At 40.2% G+C, this 21,523-nt stretch overlaps 1 pseudogene; it reads left to right on the plus strand.

The window, feature by feature from the left end:
* The first annotated feature begins 1,984 nt into the window (after positions 1–1,984).
* Positions 1,985–20,292, plus strand: LOC119040342 (60S acidic ribosomal protein P0-like; annotated as a pseudogene).
* The last annotated feature ends 1,231 nt before the right edge of the window (positions 20,293–21,523 follow it).

Raw genomic sequence — 21,523 nt, forward strand, 5'->3', positions numbered from 1 at the left:
AATGAAAGGCATGGTTTTAGATGCTTCTCAATATAGATCATTTCACTTTAAGTGCCTGGATTGGCAAGATGATCCCAGTAAGATGGCATTGTACCTTGTTCCTAACTTCACTCCGCCTCCCAAGAACAACCCTTAAACAGAAAACCACAGACCCAAAATGGCATCACACATGATGAAAGCCCATGATGCAAAACCTAGATTTAATACATAACTTAATTGCAATTTCAACCTCTTCCAGACATAATGTTAATCAATAGTCTGGAATTTTCTGGCCAAGCACAGGTAAGTTGCTTGACCAGAAAATATATGAGCCATCTCTATGCCCCACAGATGGGAAGAGACAATCTGCATAATAAAAATCCTTCCCCTCCTCTTCCCCCAAAGAAACGATGTTCTGATCCTAAAATAATCCTTTTTATTCCTTTTGTTTATAGCTCCTTTGCCCCACCCTTCTTCCTATAAAACTCTTTCATTTTGCACAACCACTGGAAGTGCCTTTAAGTTGCTACATGAAATGCCTTCTGATTCATGAATAGCTTAAGGAAGCCAATTAGATCTCCAAATTTACTCAGTTGAGTTTTCTTTTTATTTTTTTTAACACAGCAATTATTCAAGAACGAGACTTCACTGAGAGAATCCTAGAACGTGGGGGTGAAGCTGAAGCACTCACTATAGCTCAGAAACCAAGACAGACTGCATTAGAAGCGTAGGGGAAGGGGTCACACAGTGATTGCATTGCCACTTACTCAAGCCAGCACGGCACCATGGGGAGAGTTCTCCCCTGAGCCTTCAGTTTCTCCAGTGAGAAATAATCCAGGAGTACAAACAGCACCTCCTCCCAACACTGTGGGTTTCGTTGCAGGAACCCCTACTCTGATTTCATACCAAGGGGAATGAAACCATCCCAGGGAAATCTACTGTGCTCAGCCACTGGAAATCTGATTGATAGAGAATAAGCAGGGGCTTGCAACAGCAAGTTACCAGATCTTGGCACACCACATTCATATGTGCTGTGCGCAAGTAGTAATCTCAACTGGTGCCTTTGCTCATCTGCAGAACCAAGTTAGGTGCAGGAGGGGAACTGTTGTGGACTGCCCTGCCTGGTTTCAGGAATTGTAACACTCTACCCACTGTGGCTAAGGAGGAGTCAGTGACCTCTGGAAAGCGAGCTGCAGGAGACAAAGCTTGTCTCTGGTACCAAATGCTGCCTCAGTTTCCTCCCTGCCCCCAAAGAATGGTCAGAACTCCTTGAGGGGTAAGACCCCTCAGAGGAGGGGCAACCTAGGCCAGACAAGATCACTTGGGAGGCCATCATGGAAGGACTCGGGGGCTGCAAAAAAGAGCAATGGACTCTTGCCACACACACCCCCCATCCCCCCACCCCCGCTTTGAGATAGCCCGAGTGCCCATATCTTCTGGGAGAAGCACTTCCTGGCTCTAATCCCCTAAAGCCTGAATACCTGATGGGGAGGGATGCAGCTCCTTGCCTTGCTAGAAAGAGTCCTGGGGAAAAATCTGGCATCACAAAGACTTGCTGATAAACCTGTGAAATCTGCTCTGCTAAGAGGGCTTTCATTCATATGTTAAGGGTTCGAGTAGGAAACTCTAAAACTCTCTTTCCAACAGACTCTGACTCAAACTAAGCCCTCAGATTTCTTTGAAATGTTATCTACTGTTTGATGCTTGCTGCCCTGTATTCCTGAGTATTACAATCCAATAAAAGCCCTTGGAGGAAGGGACTCAATGCCTTTTTCCCCAGAGAAACTGGCCACTGCTCAAGGTCTTTTTCCTCTGGGAAACTGACCACCTCTCCTCCCCAAGCAGATCATGTTTCAGTCATGTTTACTCTCATCTGTGGCGCATGGGGGGGACTTGTGAGGAAAGTCACCCCCACAGGAAACTCTGACCAAAGAATTCAGTAGGGTTAAGATCTATTTCAAACCCTCAAATGAGGAGTTTTGCTGGCCCTAAACCCAGACTTTTCATGCCCAAGCAAGGTGATGAATCACAGCCCCACCCACTGTGAAGTGTCTGCAGGCCTTATCTGACCAGAAAGGCTGGCAACTACTCAGAAAAGCAGTGCAACCCAGTAGCATTGGGGCCAAGATGTAGGCAGGCAGAACTGATTACTCTTAGAACAAGGCCATTAATTGTGTGGAACATTCCTCTGCTACTAAACAGCCGGGGAGGTTAATTCATAGCCAAGACAGAGGGTAGTTGTTCACAGATGCTCCTGACTGGAGAGCCTTTGGGGGATATTAACAGTAGACTGGAGCAACTTCTTTTTTTTTTTAAAGATTTTATTTATTTATCTTTAGAGGGGAAGGGAAGGAGAGAGGGAGAGAAACATCAATGTATGGTTGCCTTTTGTGCATCCCCTGCTGGGAACTGGCCTGCAGGGAACCTGCCTGCAACCCTGGCATGTGCCCTGACTGGGAATCGAACCGCGATTGTCTGGTTCGCAGGCCCACGCTCAATCCACTGAGCTACACCAGCCAGGGCTTGGAGCAACTTCTGTTCCTTTTGTCCAGACATGGGAGTTGATACATAACTCTACCCCCTGTGAAGAGTGTCTTCAGGCCCTATCTGACCAGAATGGCTGGAGACAACTTGTGGAAGTTGTGCAGCCCAGAGGCACTCAAGCTGAGAGGTGGACTGGCTGAGCCTATACGTTACAGAGCAAAGCCAGTGGCCATTTTTGTTGAGAGAATGTGGGGTGCTGATTGGCTTGAGTTATGACAACAAAGAACTTTATGGGCTTCAGACTAGCTTCTCTCACTGTGCCCAGGTAGTAAATCAGTCTGGTGGTGAATACAGCCTTTAGCCTATCTGACCTAACCAGAGCACACAGGAAGCTGCACAGCCCATTTAACAGCTCTAAGTGTAATGTCAGTCGAACAGAGCACAGCCCATGGCTTCCCCACCTGCAGAACAAAACCAATGGGAATTCAGTACATACTCTAGGCTGATTTGTGTCCACAAATAATAAGCTATACAGGAAACTGTGTTCCGTTCTCTGGCCCTGCTGGGGTAAATAAGCTAATTCATAGTTCCACCTACTTCTAAATAGTACTCAGTCCTAACCATCTAATAAGCTTGAATAGAGAAGGCAGAAAACTGGGCAGCCCATTCTACAGCCTTGCTTGTGCAGGGAACCAAGCCAGCAGTCTTATCCAGCTGCTCTCAGCCAGAGGCACATCTCTTACCCCACCCCATCATCATCCTCAGAGCATGAACAGTTAGTTACCTTGCCCCAGAATAGACAATAGTAGCAGATCCCACAGGCTAACAGAAATCATCAGCAAATACATTCAGAAACTCAGCTGTGTTAACTGGTGAAGACTATCGTGGCCAAAGTGAACTTCTTAAGTTGGGAAGAGGAGCTTAATTGCTCAAATATGCAGATACCAATATAAGAAATCAAGGATCATGAAAAATTGTGTAACTATAACACCACCAAAGGGACCAAATAAAGCTCCCATATGACCCTAAAGAAATAAATACCTATGAACCTTGAGACAGAATTTCAGAATAATTGTCTTAACAATGTTTAGAGAACTACAGTCATGTACGACAATAATGGCGATACATTCTGAGTCATCATGGGTGTAAACATCCTAGAGTATGCTTATGCAAATCTAGATGTTATAGCCTACTAAACATCTAGCCTATATGGTATACCAGTCATATACATTGTCTTTTGTTGACCAAAATGTTATGTGGCACATTGATGTACAGGAATATACAGACAAACAAAATTAGGAAAACAAAACATAAACAAAATAAAAAGTTCAAGGAATAGCAACCATCAAGAAAGAAACTGCTCTTGTCAGGCACCCTCGTGAGAGTAACATCTTTAAACCCTGCATGGTAATCCCGAGGCACCACCATGACATGCAGGGGAGACAGGGTGGCCTGGGAGTCCAGCTACTTCCTTAACATCATCCAACTTCTGCATTATCCAAAATGCTTCATTGTGGGAGCAAAGTGGGCTCCAAGCAGATGCAGTAGATGCACATGCCCTTTTGTGAGAAGGCTGTGGTGCTGATGGGCAACTATACCATGATGTGCAAGTTTTTCTGAGAGAATCTGGAAAAAACACAGCTCTGGAGAAACTGTTGCTTCATACCTGGGAGAATGTGGGCTTTGTGTTCACCAAGGAGGACCTTACTGAGATCAGGGACATGCTGCTGGCCAACAAGGTGCCAGCTTCCACCTGTGCTGATGCCATTGCTCTGTGTGAAGTCACAGTGCCAGCCCATAACACTGATATGGAGCCAGAGAAGCCCTCTTTCTTCTAGGCTTTAGACATTACCATGAAAATCTCTAGGGCAACTATTGAAATCATAAGTGATGTGCAGTTGCTTAAGATTAGAGAGAAAGTGAGAGCCAGCGAAGCCATACTGCTGAACATGCTGAACATCTCTTCCTTCTTCTTTGGGCTGATCATTCAGCAGGTGTTTGACAATGGCAGCATCTACAACCAAGAAGTATTTGACATTACAGAGAAAACTCTGCATTCCCATTTCCTGGGGGGCATCCTCAAAATTGCTAGTGTGTGTCTGAGGATTGGTTACCAAACCATTGCATCAGTATCCTCTTCTATCATCAATAGGTGCAAATGAGTCATGCTTTGTCTGTGGGACCTGATTACACCTTTCTACTTGCTGAAAAGGTCAAGGCCTTCTTTGCTGAACCATCTGGTTTTGTGGCTGCTGCCCCTTGGCTACCACCACTAGTGTTCCTGCTGCTGCTGCAGCCCCAGCCAAGTTGAAGCAAAGGAAGAGTCAGAGGAGTCAGATGAGGATATGGGTTTGATTTACTTGACTAAGCATCAAAAAGCAACCAGCTCAGTCAGCTTTATTTGTGAAACAAGAAAACAAAGGCTTATTTTTCTTTAAAGTTTTAAAAAATCAACAGAAATCTAAGAGTTGAAAAACACAACATCTGAAGTCAAGAATTCAATAGAGAGTTACAATAATATACTCAAACATGAAGACATAATAAACAACAACCTGGAACTAAAACACTTGAAATTCTCCAAAGGAGCAAAAAAGGATAAAAGAGAGTGAAGAAGGCCTATGGGGATTACAGAACACATAAAAAAGAAATAATATTTACATTATGAGAATTCCAGAATTAGAAGAGAAAAAGAAAACCACAGAAAGTATATCTGAAGCAATAATGGCTGAAAACATCCTGAAAGGGGGTAGAAAAATGGACACCCAGATCCATGGGAAACCAAGAACCTCAGAACCTTGGTGTAACTCTGTATGAACCCATATAGAATTACACCAAGATTATAATTAAATTGTCAAAAGTCAAAGACAAAGTAAGAAATTTAAGTGCAGCAAGAAAAAAGAAAAGAGTTACATACAAGGGAACCCCTAAAACACTGTTAGAAGATATCTCAAGAGAAACTCTCTAGGCCAGGAGAGATTAAAATGACATTTTCAAAATATTGAAAGAAAATAACCGTCAACCAAGAATTTTATATCTAGTGAAGCTGTCCTTCCGAGATTTAGGATAAAGACTTTCCTAAACAAATGAAAGCTGAGGAGTTTGTTACCACTGGACCTGCCTAAGAAGAAATGTTAAAAAGAGTTTTTTTAATGGAAGTAAAAGAACACTGACATCTTAAAAACAAACAAACAAACAAACAAACAAACAAAAAGGTGTGGAAACAGTACTGTAATTATAAATATATAGTCAAAGTTATATTTTGCAATATGGTAGTAGTGGTACATAACTCAGTTACAACTCAAGTTGAAAAGTTATAAAAAAGGCAGATGTATTAAATATTCATAGCTACAATAATTTGTTAATAGTGATACAATAGAAAAAACAGGTAAATTTTAATAGCCATAACCTAAAATGTGAGGGTGAGGAGAAGAGTGTAATGTTTACCAATTTTATTAAATTATTACCAGTTTAAAATAGGGTGTTATAAGTTTAAGGTATTTTATGTAAGCCTCCTGATAACCACAAGAGGAAATCCTGTAGTAAGTACACAAAAAACACAATAAAGAAGTCGAGCACACTGCTACTAAAAGATATCACATGCACACCCAAAGACAGCAAGATAAGAAACAAAAAAAGCAATGGACCTACAAAACAACCAGAAAAAAATCAACAAAATGGCAAGAGTAAATCCTTACCACTTTAAATTTAAGTGGAATAAATTCCTCAGTTTAAAAACTAAGACTGGCTGAATGAATAAAACCAAGATCCAACAATATGCTGCCCACAAATGTTTCACATTAGCCCTAAAGACATGCGTAGACCGAAAGTGAAAAACTGGAAAAAGATATTTTAAGTAAATTTAACTCCCCCCAATAGTAGGAGTAGCCATACTTTGTTGGGAACCACCCTGCCTGGTTTTAGGAGCTATAACCCCTTCATGGCTACGGCCAAGTGGGCGACCATAAGACCATAAGCCACTAAGGAGACAAAGCTTATTTCCCGGGCAGGAGCCCCACTTCTGCTCCTTTTTTCATAACTGGCCCCCAATGCTTGATCAGTTAGCCAATGATGGGTAAGATTCCCCAAGGGGGGAACAACCTAAGACAGGCATGATCACATGGAAGACCCAGGGAAGGACTTGGGGGGCTATGGAGGAAGGGGGTGATGGACCCTTAATCCTCAGCTATGACGAAGCCTCACTCCCCTGAGTCTGAGAGAAGTCTCCAAAAATTCCTTGGCTTTCTGCCTCCTCTGCCTGAATGAAGCATGAAACAATGACAGAGGGCAGTGCAGCCCTGTGCTGGGAGTGGCAGGCCCCCCCCCTCCCCCCGGGTGATAAGGCCTGAGAAAGGATATGTGAAATCCTGTGAAGCCTGCTTTGGTAAGAACTCTCTTAGTTAAATGATAAAGGTCCGAACAGGAAATGGGTTTGTTTCCCAAAGCTTTGTAGCCTTTTAGCTAATAGACCCTGACTCAGAAGAAGCCCTAACAGTTCTTTGTGTGCTATCATTCCATCCTTACTGCCTGACAATGATTAATGAGCTGTACCTGAATTCCTGTGCAAATTAAACCCAATAAAAGACTGTCTGGGCAAAGGTCAGCGTGCTCCTCCCTTGAGGGAGTAGCCGTGCAGTCCCTTTTCCTCCAAAGGACTCGGTAGTCCATGTGAATGTCTCACATCTCATCCATGATGCCGTGGGCACTGTGAGCCTGTGCACGTGTCACGGGCAATCTAGAAGAAATGGAAAAATTATTAGAAACATATAATTTACCAACACTGAATAGGAAGAAACAGAAAATCTGAATAAACCAATTACTAGTAAAGAGATTTAATTAATAATTACAAATCTCCCAACAACAACAAAGTCCAGAAACAGATGGTGTTACTGGTGAATTTTACCAAAGACTTAAAGAAGAAATAATATCATTACTTCTCAAATCAGATTTGTAAAATTCACTGGCACACATAAAAAAAACTGAATAAAACAAAACAAAACAAAACAAAACAAGTAACCAAGTTTGAAAATTAGCAAAGAACTTACATGGACATTTCTCAAAAGAAGATATGGGAATGGCCAACAGGTCCATGAAAAAGGAATGAACATCACCAATCATTAGGAAAGTTCTAATTTAAACCACAATGAGATATCACCTTATCCTGTCAGAATAGCATCATAAAAAAGACAAGAGAGAACAAATGTTGATGTGGATGTGGAAAAAAGGGAACTTGTGTGCCGTTCGTGGGACTGTGAATTAATACGGCCACTATGGTCACAGTATGGAAGATCCTTGACAAATTAATAATAGAACTACCATATGATCCAGTAGTTTTACTTCTGGGAATATGTATATCCAAAGGAAATAAAAATGCTTACTTGAAAAGATTTCTGCATCCTTTTTTTGGTCTCTTTTCTTTTTATTGTATCTATATGAGAAGAGAGAGGTGGATATTAGTTGAACCTATTATGGTAATCATTTCACAATATATGTAAATCAAACCATCATGCTATTCACGTTAAACTTACACAGTAATGTATGCAAATTATTTCACAAACAAGCATGTAGATTGTTTTTATCATTACATATTCATAACCTTAAAACACATTTTAACTCAAAACAATTATGAAAAGCATGAATGACTGTGTAATCATGTTAGCCATTAATAGAGTATCAGTATAGACCATACTCTCACAAGGAATATTATGGCTAAAATTAGGTATTGAGATAAAATAAAATGTTTGGGGATATTATTTACTTTTTTATGTTTTCTTTAAGCCTTTCATATTTTTATTTGAAGTAAAATCTAATTCTGTTGTAAGATTGTCCAAGAATTTGATGATCATTTTGAATATTTTGAGAAAAAAAAATTTGTAAGAAATAAAGTATGGACAAAATATTTACTGCATTCTATCTCTTCCCTTCCCTCCTTTTTTGTACCAACATGGATGATAAAATTGAAATATTTGCTTCTAGACAATGAAATAAATAACATGGTAAAGAGGAGGCCCAAGGAAAAGCATATAAAATTATTTACAGTTCTTGGAAGTGGCTATGTGTACAGGTTGATAAATGTACAATTTTATCATAGCACTTTAGAACAGGAAGAGGAATTAGAGATAATCTACTTCTACACCCTTATTTATTTATTTTTTAATTAATGTATGGTTGCTTCTGGTGCATCCCTTGCTGGGAACTGGCCTCTGCTAGGAATTGGCCTGAAACCCAGGCATGTGCCCTGATAGGGAATCGAACCGCAATCCTCCGGTTCGCAGGCCCGCACTCAATCCACTGAGCTACACCAGCCAGGGCTCTACACCCTTATTTACTCATGACAAAACTGAAGCCCAGAGCTGGTATAGTACTCTTTGTAGTGGTCCCTTTATCATTTTTGTTCTTGTAGTGTAGATAGCACATCCGGTGGTACATGCAGGTATGGATAGTATAAACTAGGGAACAACTGCTTGGTAGCTCTCAAGTTAGTGTGTGCTGGTGTATTTATTAAATGAGTTCCATGCCCAGAGATTCAATTCAATAGGTCTGAATGAAACCCAGGTATTGCAATTTTGATAGATGGTGATGAAATCACTGTGACTGTGATGCAAGTCACTCTTGTTTAGTACTGAGAAATAGAGAACTGTAAATGCAAAAGTTTTAGAAATAGATTTTATGCTGAGTGAGCACACTTTTCCAAATAAGTCACAGCTTTTTAATTAAAATATATGTAATATATTTTTGTTGCTTTGCAAATATAAATGAATGCTATTTAAACAAGAAACTGAAGAGACTACAGAGCAATACTTGACCGACTTCCCACACTTGACAAACAATCAGATCACTTGGGGGTTTTTTTGGCAGAGCCAACTGAGGCTTTATTTTGGAAGAAGAAAAAAACCACTTGATTTGACTTTTGGCTGTGGGTCTGGGTAAGAGGCGCTGCCCCAGGCAGTAAATACTCCTGCCCCAAGGGCGATCTGAGTGAGGCCTGGGGCTGCAGCTCAGGTGGGTCTCCTGTGCTTTTCGCTCTTCTACAGAGCTCCTTTCCTGTCAGCGTGGAGGACAGCTGGGACCGCAATAGGACAAGGATGAGATCACTTAGGGATACTGGTAAGAATCAGATTCACAAGCCTTTTCTTTGGAGAGTCTTATTTACTGGAAGGTATGCTGTGGGTCCTGGGAATCTGTAGTTTTCAGAATCGTTCCTGCTAATTTCAATAGCTCAACCAGTCTGAAAAATTGGCTATGATGTGTTGTATTAAAATAGGCTTCAGGAGTTCTCAACTTTAATACACAGAATTCATGAGAAGACTCAGTAGAACACTTACTTCCTGTCATGAGCATATGTTCGTGACAGAGTCTTTCCTGGAAGTCAGCCAGACAACTGCTTGGTTAGCTGTCTGCTGAGTGTCCTGGGACCAAGGAATAGACGACAAGTCACACATGTAACTATGCTATTCACTCAGTTTTTATTGAATGTAGGTTCACTCAAAGTAGAACATCAACATACATTAATTTCCTACTCATACTCTAATAACCTAATATAACATATACACAGGGAATCAGTGGGGAATAACGAACCTGAGTCCCAGAGTCTCAGTCTGCAGGTCCAGGAGAGAGTATGGTAATCAAAGGAGTTGCCACCGTCTTTCAAGGAATGATCTCTAGAGCCAGGTGGGCAGGAGGACAGATGAAGTCCTCAGTCCAGCAGGGCAGAGCCTCTGGCGGCCAGTGCCAATGGAGATCAGTATGGTGTGGAGCAGCAGTGTGGTGTGTGGAGCTCGGCATCTCAGCAGTGGTCTGGAGACTGCCTCAGTTACACCCTGGAGAGTGCGGTAGTCCACCCTTCTGGGTCTTTTGGTAAGTGTTTATTTTTAGAGAGAGGGGAAGGGAAGGAGAAAGAGAGAGAGAGAAACATCAGTGTGTGGTTACCTCTCACATGGCCCCCACTGGGGACTGGCCCACAACCTAGGCATATGCCCTGACTGGGAATGGAACTGGCGACCCTTTGGTTCACAGCTCGTGCTCAGTCCACTGAACTACACCAGCCAGAGCCCTAGTTTCCTTTTTGAACCAAAATATCATGCTTACTGGCAGCCATCCTGGTTGACATGAGCGACTCCACTTTGTTTTATATACTTCATGCTATTTTGACTGGATCAATGCCATTTTATTGGTCTTGCTCTCCATACCTCCTGAATGTGTAGGTCTGGAGCAAGTCCAAGAATTGCCATTGTTGCAAGTTTCCAGTTCCCATAACTGGATGATTCACAGAAGATACCAAAGGGTGCTGCAAAGTCTCTGTGGAAACCCATACATGTACCTTCTGTTGCCCATAGAACAATAAAATGGCTTCTGCTGCTTTTATTAGCTCCAAACCTGAAGCAGATGTTTCTGATTAGTGGGATCTAAACTGGAAACTCCTGGTAGAGATTCTGGAAAATGTTGTACGCAGGCTTCTTGCTGTTATGATAGGTGGGTGCGGTGTGGGGGTGGGAAGCTAAAAGAGGCAACCTTGTTTTCAATTGCCAACACAAAAGGGAGCACAGCTGTGCACATACATCTTAGTAGTTTGTCAGAAATTGTGGAAGGCAGTTAATCGCTGACCATATCAAATTATGAATGGGTTAGTAGGATCTGAGGGATCCTACAAGGAAAAAGAAAAATAAAGATAGCTAAGAAAAAGAAAGATAGCTAAAAGGGAGAAAAAATATTGAAGGTTGAAGTGAGCAGGATGAGAACAGACTGCTCAGTGTGACTAATGTCATAGATGCAGTCAGAGGCTTAGCAAGGCCCAAAAGTAAAGTGATCCACAATGGAAATCAGTGCTTCCAAATGCAGAGTCCACGCGGGCATCTAAACACTAGCATCGTATATGCAAGTGACCAACAGAAAGTGTAGGCTTTAAAAGCAAACACAAACATCACAGGGAGGGCCACATGGTGTTGGGAAAATAGGACTTTGCACAGAAAAAGGCATGCAAAATGAAAAGACAAGAGCACAAAGAAGACCGAAATCTGTTCTAAATATTTAGAGGGAAGTCTCACATTCACCAGGCAAATGCACTGATAAAAGTTAAAATAAGAAAAAAAATTCAGGGATAGAGAAATAAATAATGGTAAAGGTAGACAGAACCACAGGGGAAAGCAGCAGTTACAACAAGAAGCATTGTGTTAAAAATCAGAGTTCAGCAAGTGGAAAGAAACAAGTTATTAAGATTGGAGTTATCTTGACTGACTTCAGCCAGGTCTGCACTTGTACAGACACCATTTTAAAATCAGGCATTGAAACGGAAAATTCCTGGTATAAAAGATTCGGTTTTACACAATGAGACTAAACAGGGACATTGAAGCTGTCACCGGTGTAAGTAGCTCAAGATGATCAGATAATCACCTTAGCACAGAACCAGACTTTCAAATACTATATTGTTGTTTCAATTTTCTCATGAACACTTATTTTAAGTTATAATTTGGGGATATGAAAAAGTAATATTTGCTTTCAGTAAATTAAATGCCCCATGTTGCTGTAATATCTGAACACATTTTTAGTTCCACTGAAACATTTAGAAATGCTTAGAAAGGAGAAAGCACAAAGATAATAAACACAGATTAAATTAAATGTAATTTAATCCTCTGTATGTAAAAAGAAAATGTATATTGGAAGGAAAGAACATCTATGATAGATTATTGAATTAATAAAGCAAAAGGCAACATGATATGTATGTTTATAATCACATCTTATAAAATTAAAAAGTGAATTCAGAGAGATACGCGTTAAACTGGTAAACTGGGTGTGAGGCAGGAGAGAGAGAAAGGGAAAACATGTTTTTTTATTTAATACACTTTAGTTCCATTCAGATATCATAAAAAGCCTTTTTAATAAACATAAAATATTTATCATTTAAATATTAAAATACTAAATCTAACCATGTTGGTTACTTGCACATTTTCATGACTCCCCTGGCCTTAGCAGCAGTTGATACCAGATACCAACGAGGTGCTATCTGCTGAGCTGTGAGGGAAAACTTTGTTTCACAAAAATGCAATGTTCATTTTTTTTCTTAAGTAATATTTATTGTTGTTGCAAAGCAGTCTTCCTTGTGAGAACGGTCCTCACAGTTATTCAGAGACAGATTGGTCATGGTTATAGGAGCAAATTTCCGTGAGCTGTCATATATGAAGCAAGCCTGGCTATGACTCTTAATTCAGTCATCTGATACTCACAGTGTTGGTTGTCATTCAGCATTTAAACAACACAAACAAACAATAAAAACATGTGTCTGCACAGGGTGAAAAAAACAGGCAAAATCCACCAAGGGCTTGCTGAAAAGGAGAAAGCTAGAAAAGACAAAATTATCCCTGTAGCAGTTCTGTTCAACTGCAGTCTGAGTGTAGGAATGGAGTTCATGCGGGGAAGCATTCATCATGCCCAGTGGTTTCTCTGTTTCAATGGTGTGAAAGCCCTTGAGGTTTTCTGTGGCTCTCAGGAGGCAGTGGGAAATTCCGTTTACTGAATCCAGTCGATGTTCAGGCACCACTATGGATGCAAACAACTCTCAGACTTTTCCTATCACTCTAGGCATGGGCTTCCTGGCCCTTGTGGACCACCTTGGTGTCCACATGGATAAGCAGGGGGTTGTTTTGCTTCTGGCTGCAGCTCATGATGAACTGAACGGGGGCAATGAACTTCAGGGAGTGAAGCGGGGGGACCATATGGTCATCCCATGGTGGGCAGCGGTGAGAAGAAGCCCGGACAGGTACTGTATGTCGTCTACTTCTGGTTACTTCACGTTATGTAACAGAGAATATTTTTTCAATGTTACAAAGCGGACTGTTTTTTTTAAATCAGTGATTGTGGATACAATAAGTGCAGTCTTTCTTGTGTTGAAGGAATTGAAATCCAGTATAGAGCAGCTTTCTTCCCCTTTAATATCCATAAAACCTTTATTCCAGGCTTTGTTTGGCAGTCTTAGGAGGATTGTGAATCGTCTCTGGGCCTGCTTCCTTGCTTGTGCACCTGGGATGGGCTGTTGACCTCTCATTGGCTCCAACAGAAAGAAACTACATTTGGCCAATGATGAGAAAGTTTGTGGAGGAGCGGAGAAGGCACCTTTTGATATGATGAACCTAAGTGGTATTTGCTGTCTGAGCACCCATAATCGGTGTTCCAGGCTTGACTGGGGGTATATTTATGGAACTTTAGCATATTCATTCCTCCAACATGGGCAATAACAAAACCAAAGAGATCAGGATGCTGATTTGCACAAGTAGCCATTAAGAGGCCTCCATTTGAACCTCCATTAATAGTCAGCCTCTTGGGAGATGTGTAACCTTCCTTGAAAAGATATTCAGCAGCACACTGAAAGTCATCAAAGCAGTTTTCTTTGTTGGCCAAGAGACCCCTTTTGACACATCTCATCATATTCATCACCTCCTCTGAAACTGGCCAGTGTGAGGATATCACCCATGTGTCTCTAAAATGTGATACTAATTTAAAGCCATCGGAAAGACGTTCTCTAATGAGCAGGTATCCAAGAAATATATAACTCATGTACTCTAATGCACATATAAGCACATATACATAAGTTCATTAATCACAAGTTATGTGTAAAAGACCCAGTTATAAATATATAATCCACTGAAATATAAAATTAATGCTAAAATAATGCACAATATGATTACAGAAAAAAACATTAAAGTCGTAACTATTGAAATATAAGCTGCCTAACAAAAATAATAATTGCTCTATAAAAAGACCAAATCAAAAATTCTGCAGTGTACCCTCTAAATTGGCAAGCAGAGATAGAATATATAAATGCAAAAATGTCCTCATCTTCCCTATGAGAAGTGTAGTGGATGCTACAGCATGCTCCCCAGAGCCCCCTCAGGCCTGGCACAAGTACTTCCTCAGCTGCCTGGAAGGGTGAGGGCGTGCTGCCTGGTCAACAGCCCTTGGCCGTCTTCAGGAATTACATATCTAATGTGACTTACTTGACCTAAAGTCATGTCCCCTTCAAGGACAACCAGCATCTAGTGACTGGACATCTGGAGTCCCCTGCCAAAACTTTGATGGATGATCTAAGCTTTAGGATTCCATGTGGGCTAAGAATAGTACTGTAATAGCATAACAACCCACTTTCTCTGTCTGCCTAATCTTGTTTCCTGCTCTTTCCCACCTTCCCACCCTCACACAGGTGTTGATTCCAATAGCATTCCCCTCAAAACTTTCTGCACTTTGATGTCCATCATACCTCTGTGTGAATAGAAAGTTCTGGCCATTAAGGTTAAAAAAGTTAAACATAAATTATTTTTTTTAATTAATTTTATTTAGTTATTTTTCAAGTACAGTTTTTTGTCTATTTTTCCCATCCCAGCCTCCCCCGTCCCTTGCTCCCCACCTCCCTCCCATTTCCACCCCCCTTAGTTCTCATCCCTGTGTCCTTCCTATTTGTTCCTCCAAATCCCTCCCCCTTTTTCCCCTTAAGTTCCCTCCCCTCTCCCCTCTGGTCACTATCCCCTTGTTCTCTATTTCAGTGTCTTTTTTTTTTTTTTCTGCTTGCTTGTTTGTTTTGTTGTTTAGCTTCCTGTTAAAGGTGAGATCATATGGTATTTGTCTTTCAGCATCTGGCCTATTTCACTCAGCATAATGCTTTCCAGTTCCATCCATGTTGTTGCAAAGAGTAGTAGCTCCTTCTTTCTCTCTGCAGCATAGAATTCCATTGTGTATATGTACCACAATTTTTGGATCCATTCATTTACTGATGGGCACCTAGGTTGCTTCCAACTCTTGGCTATTGTAAATTGTGCTGCTATGAACATTGTGGTATAAAACATAAATTATTGAAAAGATAAAAATTGCTATCTGAAAAAAACACTACAGAAAATGAACAAATACAAAAATTTCATAACCATTCCCAAAAAGGGTCAATAAAAGATCAATATAATAAAGTCTGTAGTGCTCCCATCTCAACAAATAAAAATTTGAAAATATAATGAAAAATTCTGAATAACAACACAAAGATAAATCATCCTGGAAATAAGCCTACAAGGTAAGCATGTGACATCTTTGAAATAAATTTTAAAATTAAAAAAAATTAAGAAAAATTAGAAAATGAAGATGAAAGTTTTGTTCAACTAGTTATCAAAATGTCATAAAACTGGAACTTCTGGACAGGATGGAGGTGTAGCTAGATGCACTGTGCCTCCTCTCACAACCAAAACAAGGACAACAAATGAAAAAACAAAACAACCAGAACTGAAAGAAAATCAAAGTGTATGGAAGTCCAACAACCAAGGAGTTAAAGAAAAAACATTCATCCAGACCAGTAGGAGGGGTGGAGATAGGCAGTGGCTGGCTGACCAGGCAAGGCAGTGGACTGTGGACTGGGCAGTCCACATGCATGTGCAGATAAACCAGGAGGAACAAATAGGGAGCAAGACAGACTGCACAACCCAGGGTTCCAGTGCAGGGAAATAAAGCCTCAAAGCCTTTGACTGAAATTTCCTTCAGCAGTGGGAGAAACTCCCAGCCTTGCAGGAGAGCTCACTGGACAGACCCACAGGGTGTTAGAATGTACACAAACCCACCCACCCAGACATCAGCATCGGGAGGGCCCACTTTGATTGTGGGTAGCGGTGGAAGTGACTGAAAACTGGCAGAGAGCAGAGCAAACAGCAGTATTCCCTCTTGGACCCCTTCCCCACATATAGCATCACAGCTTAGCTATGTGGGTTACCACACCCTGGTGAACACCTAAGGCTCTGTCCTTTACTATGTAACAGGCGCACTGAGACAAAAAAAAAATGACTCAAATGAATGAATAGGTCAAAGCTCCAGGAAAAACACAACTAAGTGACAAAGAGATAGCCAACTTATCAGACACACAGTTCAAAACACTGGTTATTAGCGTGCTCCAGGAACTCACTGAGTACTTCAACAGCAAAAGACCCAGGCAGCAATGAAGGTCACATTATGTGAATTAAAGAAAAAGCTACAGGGAACCAACAATGACAGAAAGTAAACCAGGATTGAAGTCAATGGTTTGGAGCATTCAACCAGAACAGAATGAAGAAACGAGAATTCAAAAAAAAAAAAATGTAGGAAAGCCTCAGGAACCTCCAGGGCCTCTTTAAATATTCCAACATCCAAATCATAGGGGTGCCAGAAGAAGAAGAGGAAGACCAAGAAAGTAAAAACTTATTTGAAAAAAAAATAATGAAAGAGAGCTTCCCCAATCTGGCAAAGAAAACAGACTTTCAGGAAGTCCAGGAAGCTCAGAGAGTCCCAAAGAAATTGGACCCAAGGAGGAACACATGAAGGCACATCATAATTGCATTACCCAAGATTAAAGATGAGGAGAGAATCTTAAAAGCAGCAGGAGAAAAGGAGACAGTCACCTACAAAGGAGTCCCCATTAGACTATCAGCTGATTTCTCAAAAGAAACCTTACAGGCAAGAAGGAGCTGGAAAGAAGCACTCAAAGTCATGAAAGGCAGGGACCTACATCCAAGATGACTTTATCTAGCAAAGCTATCATTTATAATAAAAGGTCAGATAAAGTGCTTCCCAGATAAGGTCAAGTTAAAGAAGTTCATCATCATCCAGCCCTTATTATATGAAATGTTAAAGCAACTTATCTAAGAAAGAGAAGACTGAAAATGTAAACACTAAAATGACAAAAAATTCACAGTTATTAACAACCAAACCTAAAAAAAAAACTAAGCAAAAACCTAGAACAGGAACCGAATCACAGAACTGGAGATCACATGGACGGTTATCAGTGGAGTGAGGTGGGTACAGAGGAGAAAAAGGTACAGGGAATAAGTAGCATAAATGGTAGGTAGAAAATAGACAGGGGCAGGTTAAGAATAGTATGGGAAATGTAGAAGCCAAAGAATTTATATGTACAACACATGGACATGAACTAAAGGGGAGGATGGGGGTGGGAGGGAGTGTGCAGGGTGGAGAGGAATAAAGGGGGGGAATGGGACAACTGTAATAGCATAATCAATAAAATATATTTAAAAACATTAAAAATGTTATATAAAACTGCAATTTTTATCAATTTAATATTCAATGAGAAAGAGATTATAAAATAGAAGAGTCTAAAAACAGGTTTATAAATATATGAGGATTTAGTTTGTGATAAAAGTAGCAATTTATATAAATGGGAAAAGAATGAAGTAGTTAAGAATAGTGTTGAAATGAGTGACTGATCATTTGCAAAACATTAAGTCGGATTTATACATCACATCATACACTAAAATAAAGTTAAGGCTCGACTTTCACTTAAGACTTTGATCCTTGTCCTTTTTTGCATCTCTATAAACTTACATTACCTTTCCTCATTTTTTCTGTATGTTCTGCCTCTCCCTCTCCTTCCATCAAAAAGTGAGCATACTTATGTCTTTCCTATCTTAAACAGCCAGTAACAACAAAAGAAAAGCTTTCTCAACCCCAACTACTTCTTCAAGTTACCACCGTATTACTTTCTTCTTGATTGGAAGAGGTGCCTGCTGTTACTGTCTTTGCTTCCTTCCCTCCAATTACTCCTCCACTTACAGCAGCTTGCCTTCTGACCCTCCATCTTACATTGGGCCTTAGATGCATGCTCCTGACTCTTGCCAGTTCATATTATTCCCATCTTGCAGCTCAGTTTGTGTAGAGTTCCTCCCCACCTTTAGCAGGCCAATGCATTCACATTGAGCTGTGCTTGGATTTGACTTCATGTGGTGGCCAGCAGGGGAAGTAGAAGCAGAGACTAAAGAGGGCAAACATTGCATGTTAAGTTCTATAATTACTCCTACTGAACTTCACATAGTTGTGCAATTGCTTATCTTTTCCCCTGAATCCTTCCTTAGATTATAATTACCTGGGAGTTTAATATAGTGTCTATTCTAATCACAGAATCTAGTAATAATTATACCAAGATTATACAGAATGCAATAGTGATGATATGAAGATGTCTAAATCATTCTGAAGGGTTAGGGAAGGAAGGAATAGAAACTTGAGCTCAGTTCTGAAGAATAAACAGGAGAAATCCAAACAAGGAAGGGAGAAAAGAGCAATCTCCATACAGAAGACAGGATTGGTGAAGACTTAGACATGGTAAAAGGAGTCTTCCATCTTCTTGGATTTCTTGGAATAGTCTGTAAAGGATAAAAGTTAGCCAAAAGGGGCAAAAGCATAAAATGGAGTAAAAAATAGCCTCTTCAACAAATGCTGTTGGGAGAGTTGGACAGCTACATGCAAAAAATGAAGCTCGACCACCAACTTATGCCATACACAAAAATAAATTCAAGGTGGATAAAATATTTAAATATAAATTGTGATACCATTGAAGTCCTAGAGGAGAACACAGGCAGCAAAATCTCAGATATTTCACACAGCAATATTTTCACTGATATGTCCCATAGAGCAAGGGACATAAAGGAAAGAATAAACAAATGGGATCTCATCAAAAGAAAAAGCTTCTGCATGGCTAAAGAAAACAGTATTAAAATAGAAAGAGAACCAACTATATGATATGGGAAAACATATTTGCCAATGATACCTCAGACAAGGGTTTGATCTCCAAACTATACAAAGAACTCATATGACTCTACTCTAAGAAGACAAGCAACCCAATTTAAAAAAATGGGCAAAGGACTTGAACAGATACTTCTCCAAGAAGGCTATACAGAGGATCCAGAGACACATGAAAAGGTGCTCAGTATTGCTAGGTATCAGAGAGATGCAAATTAAAAGCACAATGCGATACCACCTCACATTGTTGAGAATGGCCATCATAAACAAAGCAACAAACAAGTGTTGGAGAGGTTGTGGAGAAAAGGGAACCCTAGTGCACTGTTGGTGGGATTGCAGAGTGGTACAACCACTATGGAAAACAGTATGGAATTTCCTCAGAAAACTGAGAATGGATCTGCCTTTTGACCCAGCAATTCCACTGCTAGTATTATATCCTAAGTACCCTGAAACACCAATCCAAAAGAACCTATGCACCCCAATGTTCATAGCAGAAAAATTTACAATAGCCAAGTACTGGATGCAACCTGAGTGCCCATCAGTAAATGAAGGGATTCAAAAACTATGGTACATATATGCAATGGAATTCTATGCAGCAGGAAGAAAGGAGTTCCTACCCTTTGAGACAGCATGGATGGAACTGGAAAGCATTATGCTAAGTGACATAAACCAGGTGGTGAAAGACAAATACCACATGATTTCGTCTTTAATAGGAACCTAAACAACAAAATGAACAAGCAAGCAAAATATAACCAAAGACACTGAAATAGAGAACAGGCTTACAGTGACCAGAAGGGAGAGGGGAGGGGATTGCAGGGGAAAGGGGTAAAGGGTTTGCAAGAACAATTATAAAAGACACAGGGACAATAACAAGGGGGACAGGTAGAAATAAGGGAGGGAGGTGGGGAGGGCTGGGGTGCTAGGGAGAGGTGGGAGAAAAGGTAGAAAAGTGTACATGAACAACAATAAAATGTTTAGAAAAGAGATGGTAAAAGGTATTTTAACAAATATTGATAAAACTGCTGCAGACAGGTGATGGGGGCGGGGTAGTCAGAGATAGGCGAGTAAGTGGCAATGAACAGATGGTTTCACAAGTAAACCCTTATTTTCCAGGTACCCCAAAATCTCCCTAAATTACTGTGAACCTGGGTAGTAAAGGGTACTTTAGAAAGAAAAAATTGCATTTCCCAAGATTCTGGCTGGCTGGAGATTTAGAATTATATTTGATTTAACCGAAAAAAAAGTAATGATTTTTTTTCCCATGTGTGTATCTCTAGGTGTGAAGTCACACCTGCTGTAGATTTTCGGTGAAGTATTGGCTGCATTGCCTTGGGTTTTAGATGAAATTTGAGCTGAGATAGGATAAGGATAGTCCTATTTCTTCAAGAAGGTGTGATAGGAAAGAAATAAGAGGTTCACTAAGGAGTAACCTCAATCAAGGGCATGCTTTGTGTGTAAGATGGATCAGACCAGCCCGTGTTTGAATGTTGTACAAAAACATCAGTGATAAATTGAGGATTTTAAGGAGCAAAAAGCACTAAAATCTGAAGAACAGGAGGAAGAGTTAGCTTTGAACTGAAGAGAAGATATATTTCCTACACTATAACAAGAGAGAAACGAAGAAAAGATGCAAATTAAAGTTATTTTTATATGGGGAAGAGGAAGTTTAAGTACTTGGGAGAATGAGGTGGACAGTACTCTTGAAGAAGATAAAAACTTGAAAAATCCTCTGATAAGAAATGAGAAATGAGTCAACTGAGGACATTTGTAATTATAACTTGGTAGAATTTGGGGTAGAAATAATATATTGACATAGCATGCCACTTAAAGAAAAATATTTTGTTGGAGAGTTAAAGTGTGATAGTCTGAAAAAATAATGGAGGTCAAGAAAATCATGGAGTCATTTATTGTCCCCTTGAAACACATTGCACTAATATTGTCTATCTATTTACTGGCTACCTAATGGCCAGGGTATAAAATCTGCAAGGTCAATGACATGGCCTTTTATATTTTTGTATCCCCAGCTGTAGGACAATGTCTTCCACATAAGAAGCATTGAAAGGAACCAACATTTGGGAGATCTGCCTGAGAAGGGAACATTCTATTTTAAAAAAGAGTTTCCAGTGAAATATGGATTTCACAAAATGGAAAAAATGTAATAAGAAAAGAAAGTTGTACATGCTGGGGAAGGAAGGAAGAAGAACAGAGCAGAGCTGCAATAAGATTGTAGCCTAAGAGAGGAGAGAGGGATTTGCATTGAGGACAACTGGTAAATAGCACAAGGGCAAGAAGCAAAGTGAGATGAAATGACCTCAAGCTGCAATTCTGGTTTTAAGTTTTCTTTCATGTTAAAGCAGTTAAAGACCCTTTTGAGCCCTTTAATGATAGGCTGTGTATTTATTTTGGAGCCTAGTCAGCATTGTGCAGGCTTTGTTTCAGAATATAAACTGATTAATGGGTAAAATTTTAAACTAATCTCAGTGTATAAGCAATTGTTCTTGATTACAGTGAGTATATTTAATTTGCAGTATGTCAATGTCAT

The sequence above is a fragment of the Artibeus jamaicensis genome, unplaced genomic scaffold, assembly GCF_021234435.1.
Source record: "Artibeus jamaicensis isolate MK-2021 breed Jamaican fruit bat unplaced genomic scaffold, CSHL_Jam_final contig_518, whole genome shotgun sequence".
Lineage (NCBI taxonomy): Eukaryota > Metazoa > Chordata > Mammalia > Chiroptera > Phyllostomidae > Artibeus > Artibeus jamaicensis.